Raw genomic sequence first — 6,164 nt, forward strand, 5'->3', positions numbered from 1 at the left:
TGGAGTGGGTTGCTATACCTTCCTCCAGGGGATCTTCCTGACCCAGGGATCAAACCTGCATCTCTTATGTCTCCTGCATTGGCAGGCAGGTTCTTTACCACTAGTGCCACCTGAGAAGCCCATTGACAACACTAGGAAGGACTGAATCTCTCCTGCCACCCCCACCTTCCTAAGCTCTGTTCTTTTTTTTCCCCCCTTAAGCTCTGTTCTAAAGCATGATAAACCCTCACTTTGTCACAGCACCCCAGCTTTCCTGCACAACCTCACAGTTCACCTCGTGGTCTTTTCCTGCAGTATGGGACCCCTTTCACTATAAGGCAGGCTACTGCATTCTCTTTGCAGACGCAGCAAAATGGATTCCCAGTTCAGAGAGAGTCTTGGCACACCTTGACCCAGCTCACCACCCGCTCCTGTACACCCTTGGAGTGATGGAATTGAGCACATTTTTTTTTTTTGTCACTGGGAGATGAGCCCATAGAGGGTGATGTTTGACTCATCCTGGCTGCTACCAAGCCTGAGTGGATTCATGTGCCAAAGATTACACAAGATCTAGAACTTGAAGGGATCTGAGAAACCAAGTGTTCATTTGAATCTGAGGCTCAAAGGAAGCAAGAAAGTAGTCCTGGGTCATAGTCAGCTAATAAGACTCTTGGGACTACAAGCCAAAATCTTGATAAGACCAGGTTGTTGTCATTCATTTTTATGAAAAACTTAGTGTATAGGAACTCCAAAACTTTGACTCCCAAGAGGACAAATATCTTAGCAAATACATGCCTATAGCTGGTTCCTTTGAGAATCCTTCATTTCTCTTTCCCAGGGTGTCTGTCCTCAGAACAAGGAGGTCCAATGAAGGTCCACAGAGATGATGTACCAAGGGTGGGGGTGAGTGTATAAGGGATGTGATTTGAGGGGGCCTAGGGTTAGACTGGGGCCCTGGGTGAGGTCAGGGCACTGGGGACATGTTGGGGAGCAGAGTGGGTGGGAAGGTGGGCTTATCACTCAGCACCTAGCCAGAATAGGTGCTCATGAACCTCTGTAAAAGAAAGAAGCGAGGGTGGGAGGGAGGAGAGGAGAAAGTGGGAGCAAGCTGCATTGGGCTCAGTTGAAAGGAGGGAAGCGATAGGGAGCGTGTGAAGATTCTCATCTTTTCTCCTTTGGAATTTGAGCTCTGAGTGTCCACTCAGTTACATTCTGAGCAGCAGATCTCTTTTTCGTTCATTCATTCCACAAATATGTATTGGCTGGTTCCCAGTGTCAGGTGCTCTGCCAGGCACCCCATCCCTTTTAGTGAGCAGGGCAGGTAAGCCCCAGGTTTTACAGAGGAACCTGCTGAGGTGGAGGGTGGGGCACAAGTGGGAGGGGTCAGGGCTGGGGGGCAGTGGAGATACTGGCTATGCTGAGCAGGTAGACAACTGGTGACTTGGGTTGATCTAAGTACTATGGAGAAGTAAACGTTTATGCTTAGGTTGATGCTTTTGAACTGTGGTGTTGGAGAAGACTCTTGAGAGTCCCTTGGACTGCAAGGAGATCCAACCAGTCCATTCTAAAGGAGATCAGTCTTGGGTGTTCATTGGAAGGACAGATACTAAAGCTGAAACTCCAATACTTTGGCCACCTCATGTGAAGAGTTGACTCACTGGAAAAGTCCCTGATGCTGGGAGGGATTGGGGGCAGGAGGAGAAGGGGACGACAGAGGATGAGATGGCTGGATGGCATCACCGACTCTGTGGACATGAGTTTGAGTGAATTCCGGGAGTTGGTGATGGACAGGGAGGCCTGGCGTGCTGTGATTCATGGGGTCACAAAGAGTCGGATACGACTGAGCAACTGAACTGAACTGAGGGAGCAGAGGGAAGCAGGAGGAGGCAGCTGTGCACCCAGCAGGGTGAGGGGAAGGGGGCAGAAAGGACGGATGTTCTGAGCAGAGGGGCCCACAGTGTAAGGCACCAGGCAGAGACAGCTCTGTTGGGTTGAGGAGCAGAGAGGAGGTCAGTGGGGCTTCACTGAGGAAGTAAAGGTGAGAGAGAAGGGGCAGGGCCAGATCCCCTGACACTTACAGAATCTGAATTTATTCTAAATACAATGGGAAGCCACTGAGGGTTTGCAAGCATGGAATGGACATGGTTTCATTTTACCATCTCCCTGCTTCTCTGTTAGATCCCCAGCACAGCACTTGCACCTCTTCTTTACTCAAAAGAAATCCCAGCGACCCCACGGAAATAGGAAAGCAAACACCCAGCTATCATCAGCTCAGACCAATCTTGTCTCTTTAGAGACAAGATTTTTTTTCCCCCTAAGCCTCTTTGTAAATAGCACTTGGGGCCAGTCGCTTCCCTTTTCTTTATAGGAAGTATCATTACCTTCACCTTTGTCTTCAGTAGCAGGAACTGCTCACATTCAGGTCTTCCATGCTTTCCGTTCCAGTTGGGGGCAAATGCTTAAATGTACTGTTTACAGAAATCACCCTATCCAAGCACTTCCGCCTCCCATTCTGCTGACTAGGGACCCTCCCCTGACATCAGGATTGGTAAATCTAGGCTTTCCTCCCAGTCTTAACTTTTGTGCCATGGCCTTGCCCATGGGAATCCTTTGGTTTTCTTTTAGCCCTTTAGAGCACATGCATCCTGCTGGACCACTTGAGTCATATGTCTGTCTGACTCCTCCTGCCTTCTGGAAGCTTTCCCCACTGGGCCCTGGACTTGTCACGCCCCTGGACTCAGCCCATTGGTTTGTTTTCTGTGCTGTGGAGTTCGCATTTGTTTCTCTGGAGGAGTAATTGCCCCCTTGCCTGTGATATCCACATTTTCCTCACCTTGAGTCATAGGGGTCACCTGATCCCCAAAGGAGAGGGGACTGGGGACAGGGTACTGGCTCTGGACCCATGACAATAGGAAGATCTGATCAACAGGAATGGCACTGGGTATATCTTGAATGAATTAATGAAGCCTGGCTCTGTGGAGTTGTGGCCTGGTCTCTGACTAATTCCTTTGTGCTTTGGATTGGGCTTACTCCTGCTCAGTCTGGCTGTGACCCTGGTAAGTCACATCTCCTGTTCCACAAGGAACCAGGTCCTGATTCCCTGGGATTCCTCACCCGCTCCAGTTCCCCACTGCTGGCTTGGCCCATTGTCGCTGAGACTTGACCTCTTCTGATCTCTCTCTCTTTTTTTTTTTGATTGAAGTATAGTTGATTTACAATGTTGTTAGTTTCAGATATATAGTAAAGTGATTATATTTATTTATATATAAAAGAAAACATATATTTGTATATGCATTTTTCTTTTACAGATTATTTTCCATTATAGGCTAGTTATAAGATGTTGAATGTAATTCCCAGTGCTATACAGTAGGTTCTTGTTTATCTATTTTATGTATAGTTTTGTGTTTCTGCTAATCCCAAACTCATAATTTGTACCCCCTTCCCCACCTGTTTCCCATTTGGTAACATAAGTTTGTTTTCTATGTCTGTGAGTCTATTTCTGTTTTGTAAATAAATTCATTTGTATCTTTCTTTTTTTTAGGTTCCACATATAAATGATATCATATGATCTTTGTCTGACTTACTTTACCTCAGTATGATAATCTCTAGGTTCATCCATGTTGCAAGTAGAATTATGTCATTCTTTTTTATGGCTGAGTCATAGTCAATTGTATATGTTTTTTATATATATATATATATGCCACATCTTCTTTATCCATTCTTCTGTTGATGGACATTTAGGTTGCTTTCATGTCTTGGCTAATATGAATAGTGCTGCTCTGAACACTGGGTATATGTATCTTTTTCGAATTAGAGTTTTTGGTCTTCCATACAAATGCCCAGCAGTGGGATTGCTAGATCGTATGGTAGCTCTATTTTTAGCTTGAAGGACCCTCCATAGTGGCTGCTCCAATTTACATTCCCACCAACAGAATAGGAGGGTTCCCCTTTCTCCATACCCGCTCCAGCATTTGTTATTTGCAGATTTTTTAATGATGGCCATTTTGACCAGAGAGGGGGTACATCACTGTAGTTTTGATTTGCATTTCTGATGCTAAAGCTGAAACTGCAATACTTTGGCCACCTCATGCGACGAGTTGACTCACTGGAAAAGACTCTGATGCTGGGAAAGGTTGGGGGCGGGAGGAGAAGGGGACGACGGAGAATGAGATGGCTGGATGGCATCACCGACTCTGTGGACATGAGTTTGAGTGAACTCCGGGAGTTGGTGATGGACAGGGAGGCCTGGCGTGCTGTGATTCATGGGGTCGCGGAGAGTCGGACACGACTGAGTGACTGAACTGAACTGAATAATTAGCGATGTTGAGTATTCTTTATTGTGCCTGTTGGCAACCTGCATGTCCTGATGCTCTTTCCAGGCTTGCTTGTCTAGTGCCTATCTAGTTTGCAACTAACCTTTGACACATGCTGGCCTGTGGGGTCCCTGATCCTCCTCCTCTGGGGACTCTTGGTGAGACTGTACACCAGACGGTGTGGGGGAGGATAAACTACACATCTATTGGCCTCTCTCTCCATCCAAGACCAAGGCATGTTCCCAGGGAGCCTGTTTTTGGGGACACGGCTGGCTGTGTGTGTTGGGGGTGGAGGAGTTTGGAGCGTGGGGGAAAGCCTTAGGCCTTAGACATTCCCACTCTGAAGACAGAGAGGAGAAATAGGGCATGCTCCCTGCCCCCAGGCTCTTGCTCACTGGAGAGAATCTACACTCAGATCTCAGAGTTGGGGGTCTTAATCATTGTCTTTATTCTCCAGGCAGCACCATCAGCCTTTGCATCAGGAAATTGGTGTGGTTTATCAGCCAGAGTTCTGGGGTTGTAGGCTCTGGTCCCCGGGGTTGCCGCGCATTTACTAGTTTACTCCAAGTAACTCATTTGCCATCTTAATGCCTTAACTTTTCTACAGGTAAAATGAGAAAGAGCCTAGTCTCATTGGGGTGTTTTGGCAATGAAGTGAGATAAAACCGAAAGCATTCTGGAAAGGTAAAAAAGATTCCCATGTGCTCTGTGCTAATTTTGATATGGAACCTTAACACAATAAAATATTGTGTTATAAGTGTTTATAAAATAATAAAAATATTTTTATTAGGATAGAAGAAACAGAATATATTATAGAAGTTCAAAAAAGTTTTAAAAATCCCACATGATTTTACCATCCTGATAGTTATCTTTTGATATTGTTTTTTCTTTCAGATTTTACAACAATATTTTCAAATAATTGTGTAGAGTACACCTACCATTTGTACCTTGATTTTTCACATAATGGTATCACTTGATCTCTGTACCTCTCATTTTTAGTGCCTGCAAATTATTGCACCTAATGTGTTTTAAAATTCATTTAACTATTCAAAGAGTAATTGTCATGAACTACTTTGAAGTTTTCATTATATTAATAATAAATGATACCATAATTAAAACATGACTTTTTAGTGAAATCAATCTGTATATAACATTTTGTCTACTTGTTGAATTAATACATACACACTTCATTAAAAGATTCGGAATAGTATAAAGAGAACTTAAATCCCTGGTGATTGCAGTACTGAGGGATGCCACTGTGAGAATGTGGGTGTCTGTCCTTCCATTCTTTTGCTATTCATATATTGTGTGTGTGTACATGCTACTGACCTGATGGTGTGTGTGCAATATTCATACTGATTTCTTGCCACTTATTACTGTGACAGGCAGTTAAGAGCATGGGGGTTAAAAGGCTGGATTCTAGCCTCAGATTTTGTGGGTTCAAATCCTGCTTCTGTCATTTATCTAGGTAAGCCCTTTGGGTAATTGCTGAGTCTCAATTTCCCCATTTTATTAGCTAGTCAGCCTTAGGCAGGTTCCTTCTCTAGGCCACAGTTTTTAGAAGAGGGATAATAATGGTATCTGTCTCCTAAGGGTGTAAGTATCAATCCATAGAAAGCATTTAGCAGAACATCTGGTACATAGGAAGTGTTCAGCAAATACTCCCTGTGGTCATTGTTTCATACATTTTTCCATGTCATGAAAGATTCTTAGAAATCATTTTAAACAACTGAACAATATTATATTGTTTTTTTATACTCTAATCTATTCACTTTCCTTATATGGTTGGTTAATTTCAATAACAAAGTGACTTTCATGTACCTAAACCTTTGCCTCAGTTTGAATTACTTCCCGTACAAGCACGCTAGAAAT

General features: G+C 44.2%; 1 protein-coding gene across 2 annotated transcripts in view; it reads left to right on the forward strand.

The window, feature by feature from the left end:
* ATP6V1E2 (ATPase H+ transporting V1 subunit E2) overlaps window positions 1-6,164 on the forward strand; it is an 82,135-nt gene that overhangs the window by 33,473 nt on the left and 42,498 nt on the right. The window lies entirely within an intron of this gene.

The sequence above is a fragment of the Moschus berezovskii genome, chromosome 11, assembly GCF_049115385.1.
Source record: "Moschus berezovskii isolate FMDL1 chromosome 11, NW_MosBer_1.0, whole genome shotgun sequence".
NCBI classification, from domain to species: Eukaryota; Metazoa; Chordata; class Mammalia; order Artiodactyla; family Moschidae; genus Moschus; species Moschus berezovskii.